This window comes from Diabrotica undecimpunctata, chromosome 2 (assembly GCF_040954645.1).
Source record: "Diabrotica undecimpunctata isolate CICGRU chromosome 2, icDiaUnde3, whole genome shotgun sequence".
Lineage (NCBI taxonomy): Eukaryota > Metazoa > Arthropoda > Insecta > Coleoptera > Chrysomelidae > Diabrotica > Diabrotica undecimpunctata.
In genome coordinates this window covers 58,336,514-58,361,971 of record NC_092804.1, presented here as the reverse complement: position 1 = coordinate 58,361,971, position 25,458 = coordinate 58,336,514, and the positions used below count along the sequence as shown (strand labels likewise).

The window sequence follows — 25,458 nt, the reverse complement described above, 5'->3', positions numbered from 1 at the left end:
TCGCCACTTTAATTACTCATTTCAGTATTTGTGTCACTTTTCATATTTTTGTCTGTATTATTGTCCGAGTTGTAAGAGCAAATTTCGCAATATTGTTTCCATACCGTCGAGATACCTTCTGGGTTTGTTACGTTATTTCGGTCGGAACCACAGTCTGCAGCTGGTTTTATCGTCACATGATCACTAAATATTTTGCTTTGGCTCTTTGCAATCATGCGATATTACATTATACAGCACAGCTTATTATTTCCGTGGACTATTTTGGCAAAGATAATTTGGATTTGAAAAAAGGTATATCGATCACTACGGACGACTGCAGCGATGGTTGGGTGTAAAAAAGGCTTGGTTCGGCGACTGAGTAGCAATACCATGTGCAATGGAGATCAAATATCGTATCATTGTATTATTCATCAAAGTGTATTTTGTTGCAGTTTAAATACAAATCTTCATAGTATAATGCAAACGATCGTTGACGATTTGCTTCTTTATAACAATGTGAGATGGCTGATCAAAGGTTTGGTGCTTGAAAGATTATTTGAAATACTTGAGGACATAAAAGAATTTCTGTCTGCTTGTGATAATGAAGCTGCAAATGACCATTTAGGCTTCCTCTTGGACACAGAAAACGTTGCAACTCTCGCATTTTTGGCGCATATTTTTAGATATCTGAACTTGTTGAATTTAAAACTACAAGGCAAGAGAAAACTTGTATGTGAAGTTCTCTCAGATATTAAAAGTTTTTCTAAAAAGATTGAACCCTTATCTGAGGATATAAAGGAAGAAATTTTGCATTTTCCTCTCTTTAAATCCGTCTGTGATAATAATAAAGAAATTGATGTCATCCAGTTCTCATGTATCATTAATGAACTTATTTTGGAAATTAAAAAACGATTTGCTGATTAAAAAAAATGTTGTGCAACTGTTAAGCAATAGATTTTTACTGAAGCCTTTTACTTAAATTTAAAATTAATGATTATAATAGTAAGAGTATAACAAGAGAAAGAGAGTAAGTATAACAAGAGAAAAATTCTTTATATATATATATATATATATATATATATATATATATATATATATATATACTTCTCTCCAAAATTAACGCACCACCTAAAATGGACCATGATTTTAAAACTATATTTCTTCTGAACCCTTAATTGGATTTCCATAATTTATTTTTCACATTGTAGGTATATTTCTAGTTAATGACTATATTAATGTTTTTTAAGAAATGTCAACGTTTTACTTATATACAGGGTGTAAAAATAAAGTTGTGGTTTTTCATCTAATTATGCAACACCCTGTGGAATTTACTTAAAGCAAATGCTACATCTTAATCTTAATACTTTAAAAAAGTTTCATTTTTTTTCAACATTTTCGTAAAAAAATCATCGATATCTTTATTATCAAAAAATAAAAGTACGTTCAAAGTGTAACGTGACTTTATTGAATTGTAAAAATTCAACATTCAATTTCAAGAAATCTGAGCCAAGATGGATGTGTTCAGGCAATTACTTTAGCTGATGTAGGCTTAAGTTATCGTGAAATAGGCTTGAGGTTAGATGTATTTCATATCACGAGTTATTCAACGTTTTCGAGAAACAAACGACCATACGAAACGGCGTGGATAAGGAAGAGAAAAACTTACAACATCGCGACAAGATCAGTTTATCAGGCTTCGTGCTATAAGAGAACGTTTTCTCACAATGAGACATTCACAAATACAAGTGACAAATGTTCATAATATTCAAATTAGTAGAAACACTATATAAAGGCGTCTCGCTGAACAAGATCTGCAAATAGGGATACCATTCAAAGCTTTAAACGTAAATCATTGTAGAAGTAGATTACAATTTGCCAGAGAGCACCTTGACTGAAATGTTGATGACTGGAAGTACGTGTTGTTCACTGATGAATCGTGGTATTGCTTATATAGCTCAGTGTGAGAGTTAATCGACTGCCAAGAGAACGTTATGCACAGTGTAATATACGACCTATTACTTTATTCAATGGTGGATCTGTAATGGTTTGGGGAGGAATATCTCTTACAGCGCAAACGGACCTTGTTGCTTTACGAAGAGATTTCTTAACAGGTGAAAGGTATATTAGACATTTTGTCTAACCATGTAGTTCCATTTGCTCCTTACATAGGAAATAATTTTCTTTTAATGAGAATTTGTGTCTCCTGTCTCTCTTGACGACATAGAAGTTATTGTGAGAGAAGTTTGGTATGCAATTGATCAAGACCAAATACGCTGCTTGATTTTAAGTATGTCTCGCCGCTGTGAAGAAGTAATTAGATGTAGAGGTGGAAATACTCGTTATTAAGTGTTTTTGGGAAAGGGCAATTGTTAAAAAATATTTAGGTTATATTTTCTTAGGCTTTATTTGTATTAAATATCAATAAAAGTTATGTAAGTAATGTTTTCTTGGCTTTAAATGTTGATAAAAACCTGTTACATTTAAAGTTCTGTATAATCTTTGATAATAGAGATATCGAAATAATTTTTTCACAAAAACCTTAAGAAAGAAAAAATTTATCTCAAAATAATAATAATATTCAGCGTTTATTTCTAATAAATTCCACAGGGTGTTGCAAAAAACGATGAAAAAACACAACTTTATTTTTACACCTCGTATACGGGTAAAACGTTGATATTTTTCAGAAAACATTAATACATTGATTTACTAGCAATAGACCTATAATATGAAAAAAACATCATCAAAATCGAAACATTCGTTCATAAGAAAAATAGCTTCAAACTTTTGGTACATTTAAGTTGCCACTCCTCTCGAGTCATCCATAAGTCTTCTTCACATGTCTCTGTCTTTCATTTCTCTATTGGTGCCTTCTCTCCAACTAAGGCGGGGTCTGCCCTTTTTTTTTTCTACCATGAGGGGTTCACATTAAGACTTGTTTTGGGAGACGTTTTTCAGACATTCTCTGTACATGACCGTACCATCTGAATTGTTGGGTACCAATATCGTCTACTATTGTATGTTTTACTTTCATAATTTCTCTTATTCTGTTGTTCTTTACTCTTTCTAGTCTAGATTTTCCAGCAGAACGTCTCCAGAAATCCATTTCCGTTGCCTCAACTTTTCTCTTGTATCTTTCCTTTATTTGCAATACTTCACTACTGTAGGTAACTATACTTTTAATGATTGTGTTACCCTTGTGCTTGTTATTATTAGAGATTGATTGATCTCAAAGGATACTAGTAAGCAGGGAAATTGCTTTTCTTTCGTGGTTGTTTTTCTCCTCTATTGTGTCGTCTACGTTGCCTTCTGTTGTGATGATCATACCTAAATATTTATATGTGTTGCAATGTTTGATAACTTCTCCATCTTCCGATATGAGGTCGTGTTGTTTCCGGACGATACACATATACTCGGTTTTTTGGATATTGATTTCAAATCCCCATTTTTTATACTCCTCGATTGTTTTCGAGTCATATACTCAATATCTGCATAATCATGTGCTATCACTAGTTGACCATCTGCAAATGACAAAGTGTATATGCTATTGTTGTTAATCGGCATTCTCATATTTCTACATTTGCGCTTCCACAGTTTTAGAACTTGTTCTAGATAAATTTTAAATAATGTCGGGGAGAGACAGCAGCACTGTTTAAGGCCTTTATTCATTTGGAATCCACTTGACAGATTATTTCCAACTTTTACTTTTGAGTTAGCATTAGCGTACAGTTATTTCGTCGCATTTATTAAATTCATGCTTATGTTTGTTTTCTCTACCGCTTCCCATATTTTATAATGTGGTACGCTATCATAAACCTTTTATAGGTTTACATACAGTAAATGTACTTCTTGGCTAACGGCTATTTTCTTTTTAATAATCTGTGTAATACAAAACAAATGGTCAACAGTGGATCTACCTGTCCTAAATCCTGCCTGTTTCTCAACCTTATATTCGCTCTCTATTCTGTTTTTAATTACTTTTCCGTATATTTTACTGATCGAGTTTGTCACGGCAATGCCTCTGTAATTGTCACATTCATCCCTTTTGCCCTTTTTGTGTATAGTGGATATGAATGATGTCTTCCACTCCTCTGGGGTTGTCATTCCATTAATGCAGTTTTGGAACAATTTGGCTAAACTTGTATATAGTTTGGTTGTACCGTGTTTAATTAACTCTGCAGGGATGTTACCTGGACCCGGTACTTTGTTATTTTTTAGAGATCTACATACATATTTCACTTCTTTCTTTGTTATTCGTATGGGCGAAATTAAAATATTTATATTTTGTGATTAGAAAAATTCTTTACAAAATTAAATTATCAGTAAGAAAAATAACATTATTTATTTTGTATAACCTGTCTGAAATTTGGAGTGAGGTTATTGCAACTGATTTTTATTAGGGAGTTATGATGTTCTGTTAGTCGAGATCTGTAACGACTTTTAATTAAAGTTCGTTCTTGAAAAAGCGGTTTCGCACACATAAGTGGAGCCAAACATAGTACACAGTTTTATTGTCAAAGATTTTTGTTCTGGATATTTTTTGTCACACACATATTTAATCCAAAATTTGTCCCGCGCAAGTCTTTCTGAAACTTTAGTATAAACCTCCTTTAAAATGAAATCTTCCGTACTCGATCATGTCCATCTGAAGAGCAGCTTTGTTACTCTTAAAAACATCGGCTTAGTGCTGAATGGCCGGATCCCGGTTGTGTTGTAGGTTTTTCAAACGGCCAGCCCTTCAGGAAACATAATTGGTGACCCCTGCCCTAGGTGATAGTGTAGAGGGGTATGCGGATAAAATGTCTTATTTGACATCTCAATGTCTAAAACCTGCAACATAATCCTAACATGAACCACTGCGCTACAAAGGAAAAGTCATGCACCATAATTACGAAATTTAAATGTATGGGTTTATAAATGGCACCTTTTATGAAACTATATAAAAAATATCAAAAATATTATATTATACATAAAATACCTACTGTTTTTATTTTCATTTTCCGGTCAAATCTTCATCAGATAAACGAGGTTATGAGAAATAATTACCATATCATTGGAAATTCAAATATTGTTTATACTTACCCGAGCAATGACAAAATATGTGCGTGAGCCTTGTGGGATTTAAAAAATTTATTCATTTTCATACAAATATTAAGGAAGAACTGATACTTAATTTTAAGTTCTTAATCGTATACAATTAAATAGTTAACAACCTTGGCATAAGAGTGGTAATTAGTGTTCTAGGAGAAGGCCGAGAGTTTAAATAAAAGCACGCAATATTTATTGAAAACAATACTTTATATATATATATATATATATATATATATATATATATATATATATATATATATATATATATACAAAAAAAAGGTAAAAGATATCGGCATAGCTCGCAATAAAGAAAGAAAAATATAATAAAAAATATAAAAAAATATATAAGTAACTCTTGTTGCTTCCATAAAGTCCTCGTAGACACACCGTCTCAGGACTTGCAACTTCAACGTGGAGTCATATGTCGCCATGTTACCTAATCCAACGGTAACTTTAACATCTTAAGTATTTATAAGATATAATGTAATTATTTGTTAACGGGTTTTTACCCATATATTTAGTGGCTACATTCATGTACTCCTAGACACCGATGATGGAGTGATGTATTCCGAAAACGTTCTGTCTAACACAGCCCGTTTGGGTTTTTAAATATATACCTTTTACAAAGGATTTTAATTAATTTTATAATAAAATATGGGTATAAGATGGAAGGCAACCGTATATACGTATTTCTGACTATTGGTCGCCTTCAGTACGGTTCAGCCAAGTTAGAAAAGGAGCATACCAACTTGGGAAAGGATCACAACAGGAGTATTCATATTATCATATTTCCAAGTTAATATGCTCCTTTTCTAACTTGGCTGCACCGTACTGAAGATGACCAATAGTCAGAAATATGTATATACGGTTGCCTTCCATCTTATACACATATTTTATTATATGTTCTGTATATGTTTTGTATATATGTTCAAAATAAATTTTAATACCATTCTGGTGGACCTACCGCAAACTATGTTGTCGTATAAATATAACGTTTTTTATCATTTAGAGAAGAATGTCGCATCACCTATAGGTTATGAGCGACTATACAGGATGTCCAGAAACTCTCCTGACAAACGAAAACCGGAGATTCCCCAGATAATTTTAAGACAATTTAATCGAATTCACTTAGTCCGTAAACGCTTCCTAAGGGAGCTACAGCTCGTTGAAGATGGCGCCTTGTAATTAGTTTTTTTTTTTTCAATACCTCCAGAACGCTTTTAGTTAGAAAAACGAAAACTGGTACGATTATTTATCATCTAGACTTGAATTGATTCCATTTATTTCAAATTTCTAGTACCGGTCATAACTTTTAACGCATAACTTTTTTGTCTTCAAGTTTTAAGCATTCGTAATGGTAGCTTATTAAATTTTCGGGTATTCTAGCAATAAAAAGTATTCTTATTTTAAGTCGGTAGGATATACCGTTTTCTAGAAAAATCGACTTGAAAATTTTCCGTTTTTTCGTCATGAAAGTTAAATTAATAGGTACCTTAATTAATTTTATAAATTATTTTTTATTTCAGTAAATGCGGCATACAATTCATAAAAAAAGATTGAGAAAAGAAGCAAACTTACTTTACTTTTTCGTGTCTGGATCCGACTACAGTTTTTCTGCCCAATATCGGGCTACGTCTACACCCTTTGTATTTGCGAGCCATAAATCATCGAGGGCGCACTGTGATGGGCAAAGTCTGCATACTCTCAGGTGCTCCACGTTCTGTATTTCCCCACATTCACAAAGTGCGTCGCTGTCTGTCTTGATGCCCCATTTAATGAGGTTCTTTTTTACAGGGGTAACACCTGTGCGTATGCGATTCAGTGTCCGCCAGGTTCTCCAGTCCAGGTTCATTCCATTAGGTCGTTCTGGATGTAGGGGGAACAGTTCGGGTGGTTCGACGCTGACATTTCTCATAAACCTTTTCCTTGATTTAAGTCGGCTGATTCCTGGCGGTTCGTCAAACCCGTATAATTGGTGCCTTTCATCGAAAGTTTGCCTGAACTTCTCCACATATTGTGAGGCGCATCTACGGTCATCTGGTGATGAGAATCCAGCTACCCGGTACAGTAGGGGTAGGGGGGTAGGCTTCATACAACCGGTAATTATTCTGCATGTTTCATTTAACGCCGTGGTGACTTGTTGGGCGTGTCTAGATGTACCCCAGACGGGACAACCATATTCCCCTGTTGAGAAACATATGGCCTCAGCTGTTGTCTTCAAGACCTGGGGGTTTGCGCCCCACTTGCTCCCTACAAGTTTCCGGAGAAGGTTGTTTTTCGTAGAAACCTATTGTCTTGTGCTCTGACAGTGGAATTTATACGTTAGTGACCGGTCTAGTACTACTCCAAGATATTTGGGCCTATCAATATGTTTCAAGCGTTATCCCTCCCAAGAAACATTCAGCTTTACATGCGCCAGTTGGTTGTTGAGATGGAATGCACATACTTGGGTTTTAGTAGGGTTTGGCTTTAATGAGTTTTGTTTGTAGTAAGTTGACATCATGTTTAAAGCCTCTTCCATTGTCGACTCTACTTGTGTAAGTGTTTTCCCCTTTACGGCTATACCAAGGTCATCAGCGTAGACAAAACTCTCAGTCTGAGGGTGCATTGGTTGGTCGTTGGTGTAGATGTTAAATAAGGACGGCGCCAGAACGCTTCCTTGAGGTAGGCCATTTTTTTGGGTTCTCCATCTGCTCTTCTTTCCATTTAGCAAAACGTAGAAACGTCTATTACACAACAGTGATCTAATGATATTTACCAGGTCGTAGTTAAGCACAGTGTTATAGATCTTAGTTAGCAGGGTTCTGTGGTTTATCGTATCATAGGCCGCTGTGAGGTCTATCAAGGCTACTTGCAGCAAAAAATCAAATTGAAACAAAATTTTATTTAAAGGGTTTTAAAAACAAACTATTTATTACGATGGAACGAAACTAACACAAAAGAACAAGTATCAAAAGTAGATAGTTACAAAAGATGTTCGATATTAATGACCATTAGTCTTTATATATAAATTTGCCCTTTTGCTTAGAGAACGCCGAATTGTCACAAAAATTTTAAAGTTATTTCTGAATTCGTTGCAAGTATCTTGTATCCTTAGCTAGAATTGTGCACGATTTTGTATCGGAATGGAATGAAACAAATGTATCTCCAAACACAATAATCGCAAGGATTAAAATCCGGTCACCTTGCTGGCCAAGCAACTGTACCGCCTCGTCCGATCCAGTGGTCTTCGTAGTTATTATCAAGAAAGTCTCGTACATTCCTGCTAAAGTAGGTCGGACAGCCGTCATGTGAAACCATAAGGTTTGGCGAATATTTAAAGGCACATCATCAAACGAATCATGTAAAAGATTTTGCAGTAAATGTATTTAATCAGCACTATTTAAACGACTAGGAAATTCCACAGGCCCAAGTAGCCTCAAGTAGATAATCGTTAACTACTCCTATCTAGACGTTTATGCTAAACCTATGCTTATGCTTAAATTCTTGAACAACGTGGGGATTGTTACCAACGTACGAATAATATTGTGCATTATGCACATAAAAAATTCCATTTTTTGTGAATGTAGCTTTATCGCAAAACAAAATGTATCTGAAAAAAATCTTCATTTTGATTTTTCTGTTTTTGTAACCATCTAGCGAATTTTTTACGAGCAGGAAAATCTCCTTGTAGCAGTGGTTGTACTTTTGTTAAAAGGATATAAATTTTCGTTGTGTAAGATATTTCTCACGAAAGATTTTTAAATTGTGGGATAAATGGCAGATAGTCATCAAACGCTAATTTCTGGATTTTTCTCAACTTTCATTAAAATAACATCTTCATTTGCTGTTACATCATCACGTCCCCCCTTTCATTATTTTTTGAGACCACTGAACCTGTTTCTCTTTATCGTTGATGAAGAGCTGTCAATGTTGAATAAGTGGAACCACGATTGGAAAATATTTTAGGTTATCTACGTTGTGTTGATCAAGCATTACACCTCATTTCGCCATAAACTAAAGCATATCAGCGTATTCCTCATTAGTAAAAACCATTTTTGTTGAATTGAAATTATTATATTTGAATGCCACAAAGTAAAAAACTAAAACTAGAAAACAGTGTATCCTATCGATTTAAAGTAACAGCATTTTTTAGAACTAGAATAACTAAAAATTGAATAATCTAGTATCACGAAGCTTAAAAGGTAAATACAGAAAAGTTAGGCATTAAAATAAACGTTGGCCTACCCAAAACGGACGCCTATGACCAGTACTAGAAATTCACAATAATTGATGAAATCGATTTAACTCTAAAAGATAAATAATCGTACCAGTTTTCATTTTAGTAAACAGAAGCATTCTGGAGGTATTTAAAAAAAACTAATTACAAGGCGCCATCTTCAAAGAGCTCTAGCTCCCATTTTCGGACTAGGTGAATTGGGTTATATCGTCTTAAAATTATCTGAGGAATCTCCTGTCTTCGTTTGTCAGGAAAGTTTCTGGACACCCTGTGTAAGTTTTGATGTACATTGTGATATATACATTGTGTATATATTATCTAAACTAGTCTCTAGATTGCCTATAGGACAGATATCACCTAACATCTCGGATAATTTGTTGGGTAGGCGATAATAAGACCGTTGTTGTTCATAATGTTGGCAGTCTATTAATATGCTTGATGCTTATGGATGTGTTACACAGTTCGCACCGAGGAAGGTCACTGTTTGCGAAAAGGTATAGTATGAATGTGTTAGTCTTGAGAGTCCTAGGCGTAGTCTGGCGACTACTATTTATAGGTGGCGATTGCCAATTTTTGTGCACCAAGGTATTATGTAGTTTTTGATAGATCGAAGTTTAGAATGGGATTGGTACAACTCGCGTTTCCATAAGCACTTACATAACACTTTCGACTCGAGCCACAATTTTAAGTCACACCAAGTAAACATGGTGAATATCCACTTAATATTTCACCATCCTTACTCATTGCTGCACTTCGCGCACTTTTGTCAACTGCTTCATTAACCTCGATATAGATGTGTAATGGGATCCATACAAATTTTACTAGCTTATTTGTTTCCTTTTGGGATATAAATAAATAAACCCTTAGTTTTTTCTTTCGTTATGATTTTCTACAAGAAAAATAAATTATTTGTTAAACAGTGACATTTTTAAGTTGTTTGTTTGTTTACTTTGATAAAAAATGCAACTCAGAGTAAACCTAATAACACTGCACTACAAATAACATTGATTAAATACATACAATTAAAAAACACTAAGCCTAATATTTAGTCCAGTCGTTTAGAGATTTGACCCCAAAAAATCACACGAACAAGCTGAATTTTGCCGAGAATATCAATTTTTTGGGACCCCAAAAAAGATGCAAAAAGGTTTACCACTTTACCCTGGGCTTCGCTCTAAAACCCCCTCGTATGGGGGTAAAAACGCAAAAAATCGATTTACCAAGAATGTGTACGCCATAGAAAAATGTTTTAAATAACAAATGTAGCTGAGATAATTTTGAACAAAAATGTGTATCAGCACTTTTTGAGTAGAATGAACCGTTCTTTTAGAAACAATGCTTGAAGCAACCGGCAATTTTGATTGTCAATTGTTAAATAGAAGTCATCATCAGTAGCTCAACAAACCTTTCTGGGTCCTGGCTTGTTCTAGGATTTTCTGCCATTCTGTTCTGTTCCTTGCTTTGTTTTTCCAGTTGGTAATCTTAAGTGTTTTCAGATCTTGTTCCACTTGTTCCATGTATCTGAGTTTGGGTCTTCCCTTTGACCTTCTTCCTACTGGTGTTTGCCTCATAATATGTTTTGGTGTTTTAGTCTCCATCTTTCGTTCAACATGGCCCATCCAGCACAGACGTCCGATCTTTATGGATATTATGATCTCGGGTTCATTGTATGCTGTGTATAGTTCAACGTTATATCTTCTGCGCCATATGTCATTTTCCTTTGCCCCCTTATATATGTGTCTAAGGATTTTTCGTTCAAATGTGCCTAATAGGTTTTCATCGCTTTTCGACAGTGTCCATGTCTCTGATCCATATACAAGGACCGGTTTTATCAGGGTCTTGTATATTTTGAATTTGGTTTTTCTTGTGATGTTGTTAGATCTTAGATGTTTAATTAGTCCATTATATGTTTTATTAGCGATATGTATTCTTCTCTTAACTTCTTCACTGACATTGTTATCTGCGGTAACTAGTGAACCTAAGTATGTAAAATTTTTCACACTTTCGATGTTATAGTCTCCTATCGTCAGATTCTTTGTCAGGTTTGTTTGGCCTGTCGATTTACTGGCCTTCATGTATTTGGTTTTTATTTCATTAATGTTTAGGCCACTGTTTTGTGCCGCTCTTTCTATCGCATTAAATGCTTCTATCATCTCTTTTTCGCTTCTAGCTATGATATCAACATCATCTGCAAATGCCAATATTTGTACACTCTTTGTTATTATTGTTCCTCTGGTGTTGACTTTTGACTCCCTAATTATTTTCTCTTATGTGATGTTGAATAGAATACAGGATAGGGCATCTCCCTGTCGTAGGCCCGTTCTCACATGAATTGAATCTGTTAGGTCGTTTTGAATTCGAATTTTGCTTTGTACTTTAAGCGTTTCTTTTATGATATCAATGAGTTGAGTTGGAATATCAAACTCTTTCAGTGCATGGATCAGAAATTCTCGATGGATGCTATCATAGGCACTCTCAAAGTCAATAAAAAGATGATGTGTGTCTATATTAAATTCACTAGTCTTTTCCAAGATTTGTCTCAAGACGAAGATCTGATTTATTGTGGACTTCTGCCTGCGGAAATTGTTAAATAGAAGTCAATGTTAAATAAAATTTGTATCAACTCGACAGCAAAAATTCGATTTATTTTAATGTGAGTGTCGTATCGACAAAAACCAAAATGCATTATAAAAGTAAAGAGTGCATCTTTCGTATAGCATTTTTGTGTTTTGCCACAAATGGAGTCAGTTTGTATAAATGTGTTCAATAAATAAACGTTGCGCAAATTACGTTTGACCAATCTTCAAACCCAAATGAAATTGTAATTAAGAGTTATAGCAACAAATATGAGAATTGTATCTGTTAGTTCGTTTTGAATTCGAATTTTGCTTTGTACTTTAAGCGTTTCTTTTATGATATCAATGAGTTGAGTTGGAATATCAAACTCTTTCAGTGCATGGATCAGAAATTCTCGATGGATGCTATCATAGGCACTCTCAAAGTCAATGAAAAGATGATGTGTGTCTATATTAAATTCACTAGTCTTTTCCAAGATTTGTCTCAAGACGAAGATCTGATCTATTGTGGACTTCTGCCTGCGGAAATTGTTAAATAGAAGTCAATGTTAAATAAAATTTGTATCAACTCGACAGTAAAAATTTGATTTATTTTAATGTGAGTGTCGTATCGACAAAAACCAAAATGCATTATAAAAGTAAAGAGTGCAGCTTTCGTATAGCATTTTTGTGTTTTGCCACAAATGAAGTCAGTTTGTATAAATGTGTTCAATAAATAAATGTTGCGCAAATTACGTTTGACCAATCTTCAAACCCAAATGAAATTGTAATTAAGAGTTATAGCAACAAATATGAGACATTTAAAATATGACTATACACAAAACTTAAAAACAAAATTTAAACTTTTACGTTTCAAACGATCGCACGTCACGGGAAATACCTCCAAGAAGACGGTTTTAAGTGTAATTTGTAGAAGAAGTTAGATGCATTTAAAAAACATACTCGTGTAATCGAAAAAGAGCAGTTATAATCGTTTGTAATGCAGAATTTTAAATTCAGCGTTTTTAGGCATATTCCAAATGCCTCAAATTTAAAATTTCATGATATAAGTTTTGAAGATTAGGCTCTAGTAATTTAAACTTTATAGTGGCCGGTCAATGAAAGGGATAAATTGCATTTATCTCGAGAATCATAAAAAATGGCGAAAATCGCGTCACGGATATTATTTATTTAACATATTGATAAAAATTAAGGTTATTCGCGGTAGAATACAAAAAATGCATACAAAAGCTGCACTCTTTTTCTTTAAAACGCATCTTGATTTTTGTCGATAGGACACTCGGATCAAAAAGATATCGAATTTTTACCATCGTGTTAATACAAATTTTATTGAACATTGATTTCGCGCGCGTAACTGACCAAAATCGACGATCACTTCAAGCATTGTTTCTAAGGGGTGCTTTAGGGTAAAGCACAGGAGGTAAAAGTAGTAAACTTTTTTGCATTTTTTTGGAGTTCTAAAATTGACATTATTGGCAAAATTCAGTTTGTTCGTATGTTTTTTAGAGGTTCAGTGGCATTTTCGTCTCTGACGACTGGAGTAATTGTCTGCCCTATCAGATAATTTGGAATACTGTAAAAATAAATTTATATAAAAATAAATTTATCTGGATTAAGTTCACAGTCAAAAGAAACCTCCGGCACACACATTCACAATCAAAATAAATTTTGAGGTTAAAAGGAATAGTTTTCTTCTGTACGTTAATGATATTTCCAAACCAATATCTTTCAATAAAAGTCACTGGAGATACTCGTATTATCAACATGGCTACATTGTACAATTATATTAAAAAAAAAAGGGTACAAGTATTAGAAAGAGAAGTTAACGTCATCCTATTTGTGTAAAACCGGCTGGGATTTTTGGAGGTTATCAAATGTCACAGATTATTAAAAATATAAATCATTGGCGTTGAGCATTAATTAGACGAAACCATTTATTCAACAATTATATAAAGAATAATTTTTATTTAGTCTATTTGGCATACTTTGAATTATACCTATTAGATATCATATTTGGATCAAGATCTTCCCAGCACTCTAAGATTGTATCCCACAATTGATCTGAATTTTGTGGCATAAAATTTCTTTTATATATTTTTTTAACAATTATGCCCCAAATGTTTTCAATTGGATTTATATCTGGACTGTGCGCAGGCCATGGCAATACTTCCAGGTTTTGCATTTGAAACCAATTCCTTACGGCATGGGCAGTGTGGACTGAACAATTATCTTGTTGATATATAAAAGTATTCTTAGGATACAATTGCTCAATAGAAGGGAGCATTACGTGCTCCAAAACGTTAATGTAATTGTCGGCAGTAAATCTTCCCTCTAATCGCCAACAAACACCAGGTCCATGTATACTAATCCAACCCCATACATTTACAGAAAAACGTCCAGATTTATTATGAGAGTGAATATATCGTTCTTCAAACCTAGTATTGGCTGGACGATAAACACGGATTTGACCGTTATAGGTCGACTGAAAAGTCTTTTCATCAGTAAAAATGACGTTGTTCCAAAATTGTGGGTTGCGGTAAATATAGTTTAGTGCAAATATTACTCTTGCTTGCCGATGTTCAACAGTTACTAATGGTTTTTTAGCAGCTGGTCGGTTTTTTAATTCAGATTCATTGATCCTTCTGCTTACAGTAGGTTGGGCACCAGGAAATCCCGTATGAATCCTTGAATCCTTCGACTTCGCAAATGGATTATCTCTTAAGAATTGAACTAAAGCAGCATCTTGTTGAGGAGTGGATACTTTGGAACGCCCTGAACCAACTTTTCTTTTTAATGATTGTTGTTGGACCCATCGTTGCTTAATTCTGAAGATTGATTTCAAATTTCTATTATAGAAATTTGCTAGCGCACGAATTGACCATCCTTCTTCCATTTTCGTAATTATTTGAGCCTTTTCAATCTCACTTAAATAACGAGGCATATTAATTTTTTATTGTACGTAACGTTAAACCTCCTATCAAATTAAACGTCTTTGACGTCTATGAGTTGCATTTTTGATTACTTATGACATTTGATAACCTCCAAAAATCCCAGCCGGTTTTACACAAATAGGATGACGGTAACTTCTCTTTCTAATACTTGTACCCTTTTTTTTGAATATATCTGTACCTTATCCGTTTTATTTTTAAACTTTTTGTAAATTTCGCTCCTTACAACCACTCGTTAATGTAATGTAGACATGTCTACATATTTTTATGTCGTTTTATATTCTTCGCTTATAATAAATACTGTAATTTAAATCTTATTAAGTTCCATTGTATTATTCAATATGTAAGTAATATGCCGCACCTCAATCAACTAAAGCTAGCAATTATATTTCACACAAGAATGAACCGTCGATATTTATCCACTTGCACTTTTGAAATGGAAAGGCCTGTCACGTTTCAAATGGTTGAACTGTTAAAACCTAAATAGAAGTGTAGTGAGTCATTAAAACTGAAAATTGTAATTTTTAGTAAATCATGAAATTCTCCAGTCGCAACTTAATTTTCTCCAAGAATTCTTTTGAATAAAAGAAAGTAAAAATTTTTATTATTGAGATTCAATGTTTATTCCTAAACGTTTGCTTCGTATGAATTTTGCATTTGTATTTTTGTCCTATAATAAGTAAAATAATGATTGCTATCATCCTTCTTTCAAAATAAAACAGCAGTATGTTTTTTTTATGAAAGAATTTTATCATTAGCAGGTTAAGTGTGAGGCGTTTTTTCCATAGACTCAAACTACTGTGCATACCTACTCAAATGGGTGGACAAAAAAATTCAAATTTTTGATTTTGTCCACTCAGTTGGGTGTACAACAATAATGTATTAATTAAATTAGTAGGAAGACATCTCTGGTTGACATAAAAAAATATGACATCTAATTATGTTACACATCACTATGTTATGATTTGATCTAATGCGTAAGTAAAAATAAAATGTTATAACAGAAATATTTAAGATAACGTTTATTTTAAAGGACAGTGTACACCCATATGGGTGGACAGTATATAACTTTATTTTATTGTAGCATGTGTTTGACGATTAGTACCGTTTAGCTAAATTTAATTAATTAATATAATGGAACGTGAAAAGCATAAGTTATGCTTTAAGCGAACTAGCCATTAAAAAAACTACAGAAAAATTGGAAGAAATAGCAGTGACAATAGGAGAGAGTAGCGTTGAACAGCCATTTTAAGGATCGGTGAGTGCGCTAGTAGCCACTGATTCTGGCCAATATTATTATTCACCAGAATGTGATGATACCGTTATACAGATAAATGACAATAATCAAAGTGACACTGATTTATCTAAATGTGAAGATGTTATTGATAATACCAGCCATGATCAGCGCAGTGAACTTAAGATATATTCTTCTTCTTCTTAAAGTTCCATCTCCTATCGGAGGTTGGATATCATAACGGCTATGGTCACTTTGTTGGCTGCTGCTCTGAAAAGTTGTAGTGAACTACAGTTAAATCATTCTCTAAGGTTCCTTAGCCAGGAGATGCGTCTTCTTCCTATGCTTCTTCTTGCTTGGATCCTTCCTTGCATAATAATTCTCAGCAGCTCATATTTTTCTCCTCTGGTTATGTGACCCAAATACTCTAGTTTTCTTCTTTTTATGCTGTTCGTAATTTCTAACTCCTTATTTAGACGTCGTAGTACCTCAGCATTGGTAATCCTTTAAACCCACTGAATTTTTAATATTCTTCTGTAACACCACATTTCGAACGCTTCTATTTTTCTTATGTGTTGTTTCTTCAATGTCCAAGCTTCCATTCCGTATAGTAAGATAGAAAATATGTAACATCTTAGAGCCCTCAATCTGAGATGCAACTGAAGGTCTCTGTTGGTAAGCATTGTCTTCATTTTCACAAATGCTTGCCTTGCAGTTTCAATTCGGACTTTGATTTCTCTGCTTTGGTCATTTTTGTCATCAACCCAGGTTCCCAGATATTTCTATGTCTCTATTTTTTCTATTTGGGTTTGCTCTATCATTAATCTTTCATTTCCATGTTGCGTTTTTGAGACAATCATAAATTTAGTTTTTCTCTTATTTATTTTTAGTCCGTATCTAATGCAATAATTGTTAATTCTATTTACCAATTCTTGTAGCGATTCCAGGGTGTCTGCCATTATAACGGTGTCATCAGCGAATCTTATGTTATTTACTATTCTTCCGTTTACAGAGATTCCATCACCCAAATCCGCTATCGCTTCCTGGAATATGGCTTCACTGTACACGTTAAACAGTAATGGTGACAGAACACAGCCCTGTCTTACTTCTCTCTTTATATCTATATTTTCGGACTTTTGTTCTTCTATCTTTATATTGGCCTTTTGATTCCAATACAGATTGATAATGATTCGTAAGTCTCGTCTGTCTATACCTTTGTTTCTCAGTACTTCTATTAGTTTTTCATGTCGAACCCTGTCGAATGCCTTCTCGAAGTCGATGAAACAGGAATAAATATCTAGGTTCATATCTAAGCAACTTTGAGAGAGGACATTAAAAGCAAACAATGCCTCTCTCGTTCCCAGTCCCTTGCGGAACCCAAACTGAGTATCATCCATATCATCTTCTAGTTTTCTATATAATCTTCCATAAATCACCTTTAGAAATATTTTGAGGGTATGGCTTATTAGTGATATTGTCCTATAGTCTGAACAATCTTTGGCATATACTGTTTTTGGTATTGCTACAAAGGTGGACACCAACCATTCCTGTGGGATTTTTCCAGTTTTATATACTTCATTAAATAGGTCCAAAGTACAGGTAGAGTTTCATCGTCTAGACATTTCAGTAGTTCCGCAAGTATTTCGTCTGGACCTACAGTTTTTCCGTTTTTTGCGTTTCGTATTACTTGTTCGATTTCTTCTATTATGATCTCTGGCCCCGTTTCGCTGTCGATTTCTTCCGGTTCTTGTCGATTATCCTTAAACATAACTGTTATGTATGTCTTCCATTTTTTTAATTTCTATAAAATTTCTATAATGATTTTCCCATTTGCGTCTTTCAGAAGGGCATCTTTCTTTTTTCTCAGTGTATTTGTCATTTCCTTTATTTTCTTATGCATGTTGAAGCTATCATACTGTTTAGCATATGCCTCCATTTCACTGCATTGATTAGCAAGCCACTTGGATTTGGCCTCTTTTATTTTCTTTCCTATCAATGTCTGTAGTTCTTTGTATTTTGCCTTACTTCTGCCTTTATGTTTTCTTCTTTCCTCCATTAGATCTAAGATTTCTGAAGTCATCCATCTCTGTTTTTTTCTTATTTTTGTCTGCAGTAGCTTTTCTCCTGCCTTTATTAAAGTTTCCTGTACCATGTTCCATTTGTCATTAACATCTGTTGTTTTTATAACGTCTTGTTTGATTTTCTTTAAGTTATCATTTATTTCTTGTTTTAAGCTCTGACGTATAGGTTTTTCTTTTATCTTTGAGACATCAAACCGTGGTATATTTGTTTGTTTTTGGATCTTCAATTTTATCTGCACTACGCCTACTAATGGATTATGGTCTGAATTTATGTCAGCTCCGGGGTATATTCTCAGAGACTTTATAGCGTTTTTATATCTAGATTTTATTAAAATGTAATCTATCAGGTTTTGAACAATGTTGTCTTCTGAATCCGCAGGTGATTTTCAAGTATAAAGTCTTCTTTTAGGTAACTTAAAATTTGTATTCATTATTACCATCTCCTCGCTTTGGCAGGATTGTACAAGTCTGTCCCCTCTTTCATTTCTTTCTCCCAAGCCAAATTCCCCCACACATCCGTCCACTTTTCCTTTTCCAACCTTGGCGTTAAAATCTCCCATTACCAACAATATATCATCTTTTTTTGTGGATCTTATGATTTCGTTCAATTGCATGTAGAACCTCTCTATCTCGGTCTCATCTTTGTCGACAGTTGGTGCATATATTTGTACAATGTTTATCTTTTTAGAGAATGTCTGCAATTAAATCATCATCAATCTCTCTGAGTAGGGAGTAAAACCAACTTTTGATTTATTTGTCGCTTTGTCTACTAGAATGGCAACTCCATATCGATGTCTTGGATCATTGTTACCAACGTAATACATCATGCCGTTGTTTGTGGCTAATTTTCCTAAATCGGGCCATTGAACATCGCTGATGCCCTATATATTTATCTTAAGGCGATCCATTTCAGCTATTAGGTTGTCCAGCTTACCTGGTTGATATAAACTCTTCACGTTCCATGTGGCCAGTCTTAGGGTTCGTCCTTTTTCTATTTTCTCTAAACCAATGCTTTTCTTGGTTTCCTTCTGATTATGAGGGTTTCCCTTGCTGACGACCTGAGAGGCCTCATATCCTTCAAGTGTACCTCTCCTGCCGGATCTTGGTTTCCGACTGCCATGATCAGTAAGGTGTCTTTGGGATTTTGCAAACGCCATTATGATTTTCTAGGAATGTCATTTGAGACCTTTAATACAGTGGTTTTCCGTTCCCTTCCGTATCCTTATGCCGTTGACTACTTAATAGTTCCTCCGCCTTCGAAGCCGATTTCTCAACTCCAGGACAAAAGGGTACCCTACCACTTAGCAACTCATCTGCCCGAAGCCGTTGGTCAGTAAGTGTGGGATTGCTTATACCGGCAATCGCTCGGTAAAATTTTCGCCATATCTGGCTACCCTCACTTAGTTTAGCCTGCAGACCAATGCAGTTGCCCGGGGTGTGGCACGTGGAGCCATAAGTGAGAGTTAGCTGTCTTATGAGGACCAGTTATCAAGAACCATCTCCCGTCTATGACGCTCGATGTGGTCGTTCCGATAAAAGGTGCTACCTCTATAACACAACTCTACACCCCAGATATATTCTAATCAACAGAAATTTTATTTAACAAACGAGGAGAAAAACTAATGTTTCGCTTGACAGAACGACAGCAAAGCTCATTGGTTATTTTTAATTAGATATACCGAATATGTTATTAAACTAATAGTAAAAATTTTTAAACATTTTTCCAAAATAATACTGTAAGAAGAACTAGTAGGTATAAAGAATAGAAAAATACAAATATACAAGAAATAAAAATATTCTTGGGTTCTAGGATATGAAAGGCGCTGGTCTATATACGATCTATCTAAACATATTAGTTGATGTTGGGAAAGATATCAAACGGGACAGATTATGCAAGATCGAACCACTAGTCTATTTGATACCAGAAAAATTTCAACATATCAAAACACAAGTATGTACTGCAAAACACCTTTACTAATACATACCCAGAAAAATTATTTTTAATCTTCCTTCTTTGGATCTGCTCCCCAAAATGAATCTTGATCTGACGTCCTAACCAAAAAAATTTCCATCTTTTCTTTGATACTCAATTCTCCTAGACTAAGCTTCTCCCGATGCAATGATAATTGCAGCAACCGTTGTTAAAACTTTCAAGAAATCTCGTAAACACCTTCAGTTAGTTATATACGACCTTCATTCTAAACCCCTTTAAAGGAGCTGCAGGTAGATGCAGAGGAAGAGGTCGACACTCATCATTATCATAACATCGACCTTATGATAAAAGCGCTATTTGTTAAGTTGCTTATTTTATAAATATATTAAATTTGTTTTTTTGTTCAAAATACAGTTTGGTTTAAGTGATGTTGTTTTGTATTGTATTATATTTATGTACAGTTACAAAATTGGAAAGAAGTGACTCAGTATGGCTATACAATCCCACACGTAAGAAAGGACTTGTAAGGACGTGTAAAAATTCAACGAAATTGGGAAAGCCCGTACATTGTCCTGCAGACTATCAACGATCTAATCTACCGCATCCAGTTTTCATCAAAAAGTAAACCTAAGGTAGCTCATATCGAGAGATTGGCTTTATACCGTAGAACTGATCCACCCTGTTGGCTTCAATTGTTCCCTAATAGACTAGTTATTCGAGGCGAATAACTATAAAGGGGGGAGCAGTGTTACGAAAGTTCCGTAAGATTTAACAAAAGAACTCCCTTGACGAAAAAGAAGAAGTATTAACATTCCAGAATATTTAAGATGCTATCAAAAAAGTTTGAAATATCTAATGAATTCAGGAACGTCAGAAAATGTACATAAAAACAAGTGGTTGGCAATTTGGAACAGTTGTAATTGAGTTTTTGAAGTTTTTAGTTGTCATTCTGTTAAAGTATTGTAAACAAGTTGGTGTTTGAATATAAATTTATTTTTAAATCAGTGTAACAATATGTTGTATGGTTTGTCTTTCATCGCCACAGCCACAATCTTTAAACTGAATCTGACCACACTTTACTAGGATGTAAGCAGATTCGTCTGATCCATCCATGAAGCTAGGTTCGTCTGATCCAAAGACCATTCTTGAAGCTAAAGCTTATTAGATTTGATGCCCATTGTTGTTTCATACACCCAGTCTAGAATCGTTGTATACTGTGGAAGTTTTTACGGGTATTTTGCTTGGTGTCTTTTAAATAATGCCAGGGTTTCCTCTTGGTTGCCCATATAGTTTTTGTTTTTTGCATTCCAGCGCCTCACAATCGCATAATACGTGTTATACAGTTTCTGGTTCCCTATCGAAGAGTCTGCAATACAGTCAAGGTCTCCATTGTAATTACACATTTTATTTAGGAATTCTCTTACTGGTGAATGCCCGGTCAACATTCCTGTTATTGTTCTTACGCTTCATATAAAATCCATGTCTTAAATTCACCCATATCTTACGATTCATATCAAATCCTGGAACCAGTTGACGAACTAATTGTTTGGTTCTATGTATGCTTTGTTCCTATCTAGCAGCAGAGGCGGTTTTCTGGATTTTAGATTTTTTTATAGTTGAAAATATCTTGGGTAATAGGTAAGACAGGGTTATTATTAATCTATCCATGTTCTGCTAGCGCACTCTTTCTATGGATATCGGGTAGTGCTATTCTTGATAGAAAGACACGCAATTAGAATAGGGTGCTTCTTAACAATCTGGTTATTATCGCATAACTACTGTGAAGTTGGATATTGACATACCGTGTGTTAGGGCTCGTTACCCATACAGGAACAAAAAATTTCTCTACAGAATATATTAAGGTCATCGCTGAACATCGCAGAGTAGCAAATAAAGATCATTAAGTTGTTTCACAAAGCTTTTGAACAATATTATTTCTAATTTTTAATTTTAGTGAGACTTTTGTAAGATATTGCTGAAAGGACGAGTGTATTGCTAGATATTTAGAATACTGATTATTTGGGAGTATTTCTTCTTGAAACCTAATGTTTAATTTTCTGTGTACGATTTTATTATTGAGATTAATATTTCAGTTTTGCTCAAACTAGGACATAGTTTACATTTTTTAAATATTCTTTTATAATTTTGACATATGACGCGAAAGTTTCTTCTGTGGTTTCTATGAAGTTATGTTAAGTCGTAAGTATTATATTGTAGGCATAGCAACATTGACGAGAACTGGTATGTGGAAGATCCGAATATTGAAAACAAGTGGTACCCGAACTGAGCCCTGCAGAAGACGTAGTTTCGGTTTTGGTTCATTATACATTTGGTTACAATCTTAAAACAACTTGAAATATTTTGTCACTTATTTTGCAAGGAATTATTTGTAAGAAAATGTAGCCTTTCTTTTACACTGTGTTATAAACTGCTCTGCGGTCTATAAACTCTACAAATCTTTTAAGACAATTCTAAAAGCCTGCGTCAATAAATTTTGTTAGTGCTAGTACGTAGTTACACTAGCTCCGATCTGTTCTAAAATCAGCTTCCTCCACAGGTAATTTCTGCAATTATCTGCCAGCGATTCTGTTATAAATAATTGTTTTCAAAATATAATAGCTAGTTATAAGTAACAGCATTAATAATTTAAATATGCTTATATCTCAGTACCTACGCAAAAAAACAGAAATTTTATGTTGATCGTTTAACTATTAAGGAGTTGATTGAAAGGAGTTCGTTCTAGAAGAAAAGTTAATGAAGACTACAATATTCAAATTTGTTGGCACAATATTAAGTTTTTAAAAAATTTCTCTACTTATTTTAGTATAAAGGATACTAATGTATAATTTTTATTCATAAAAGTTTCCATATGTATATTAGCGATCGAGCACAGAAAACACTAATAGGTATTATCCAAATAATAATTTTGATTTACATCTTTTTGATCTTTTGTGGTTTATATTTTGAAATTTTAATTAACTTTACGACTATAATGGGAGATACCAGCTATTTTGTCTTTGGTTTAACCTCTTGTGGTAAAACTATATTTTAACATTTCCAAATGGCTTTTGTACCTTTAAACATGGGTTTTTTGGCAGTGAATTAATGAAGTTGGTATATAAAATAAATACTAAAAGATATTAGGGATCCCTATAAACCCATTTAGTATAGTATCTGTCGTGAATGTTTGCTATTAACGACGCTATAAAACGATTCAAATAAGAAGCAGCTGTTTTAATAATAAAATTGGGGAATTTGCAAATTGTTTTTAAGTTAAAGTTTTAATTCTGAAGTGAAAGAAAATAAACAGAACCAATAATAAACCTTTTTTATTTATTATCTGAACAGTAATTTCTAATTTAAAGTTTTAATACATTTTCGTTATTTTTATAATTAATATAGAATGAAAATTAATGAATTGATAAATGGATTGATATAGTTGATTCACTAAGCTTAGAAATATTTTGAAAGGGTGATTGTTAGAAAGGCACGAAAAAGATTTCAAACACCTAATGTTAATAGCTGAAATAAATTGAATGGTACAGACTTCCTTAATGGAAAAAATAAGAATAATCATGAAATATACTTCAGTTGTCAGAGACGAAAATGCCCCTGACCCTCTAAAAGTCATATGAACAAGGTGAATTTTACTAAGAATATAAAATTTTGGGACCACAAAAAGATGCAAAAACTTTGTCCACTCTTACCCCTGTACTTCCCCGTAAAACAACTCTCGTGGGAGGGAGGAACGGAAAAAATTGATTTACCAAGAATCGGAGAAAAAAATGTTTCAAACAAGAAATATACCTGAGATAATTTTGAACAAAAACATTTATCAGCACTATTTGTGTTCAACTATTATTATAAAATTAACCGTTATCTCAGATACAACGCTTGAAGCGATTCTGAATGTCCGTTACTCGCGTGAAATCAATTTTTTAAATAGAATTTGTATCAACTCGACGGTAAAAATTTGATATTTTTTTATCAGAATGCCTACAAAAATATGGGGTTTAAAGGTAAAGAATGCAGCTTTTTTACCCAATTTTTGCATACAGTTCTTATAAAGTTGTTAAATAAATAACGTTGCTTAATTTTTGGCATTTTTTTTTCTCATCAGATCCATCACATCCAATTTTGTTGAAATAAACTGATTCACTTGAAATTTGGTAAGTTGATGGTAAAGTGCTTAAATAATTAAAGTTATATAACGCCGATGTGTGCTTTCGCCCCAGGGGTGTTTGCCACTTTATCTCGGAGGTGGAAATGCTTTTACTTAACATTGTTATAGAATAGAAGAATAAATCCTTAGCAACTTTTGTTTTATAAAATTTTTATAAAGTCAATAAATATTGTTTAAACTATTTATGATTGAAAACAGCGAATTTTTATTGAAAAAAGCCACTTTTTAATGAATTTTCACAAATAACTCAAAAAATATGCGTTTCATCGGAAAAGTATTCAAAGAATGAAGCTTATAAAAGGTGTTTTTTTAGAGGTATAGAACTTTGAAATGGAATAAAACAAAGATGGTAAATTGACATGAGATTAACTTTATTCGAAAGATAATCATTTGGGATTATAATTTAAATATGATTTCTGGTATGATTATTATGGCTGGCTCTGACGTAGTCTTATCTTCAGGTCCAATTTTCAATCACTTTTTCCAATATTTGTCGCCGTATATAACGATCGTTCGCCGCAATAATGCGGCGAATGTTGTCCTCTAAGTGGCCAATCGTTTTATGCTTATCGGCGTAAACTAGTACATTCACATATCCCTCTTAAAATAGTTTAGCAGTGTTAAATCGCACGATCTTGGAGGCTAATTGACGGTCCGAAACGTGAAACTATGTGGTTACCAAAATTTTCCTTCGATAAATCAATTGTAGCACGAGCTGTGTGGCATGTTGCGCCATCTTATTTAAACAACAGCTCCTGTACATCATGTTTGTTCAATTGAGCAATATAAATAAGGCAGTAATCATGGCTCTATAGCGGTCAACATTGACTTTAACGTTTTAGCCAGCATCGTTTTTAAAGAAGTACGATCCAAATATTCCACCAGATCATAAAGCACACCAGTCAGTTTTTCTGGATGTAATGGTTCCTCAACATACAATTGAGGATTATCTTAACTCAACCATATCTTATCTTTATTATTTTTATTCAACCAAAAGTGAGCTTCATCGCTAAACAAAATTCGGTTAGGAAAATAGAAATCAACGGCAATCTCGTTTTAAACCCACTCACTGAATCTACGAATCTACGCCTTGCTAAGTGATGATGTACAGTCTGTCCCAAACCCTTCTTTCAGTGCATCACTCATTTTGACGTCATATAGGATTTTAAGAATGAGAATTATTGCATGACATTTTAGTTAAATCTGACAGTTGCAGG

General features: G+C 33.9%; 1 protein-coding gene across 2 annotated transcripts in view; it reads left to right on the top strand.

Annotated features, from left to right (window-relative positions):
• Nucleotides 1-25,458, top strand: part of LOC140434602 (probable sulfoacetate transporter SauU) — a 190,918-nt gene that overhangs the window by 93,949 nt on the left and 71,511 nt on the right. The gene's annotated exons all lie outside the window — the stretch shown is intronic.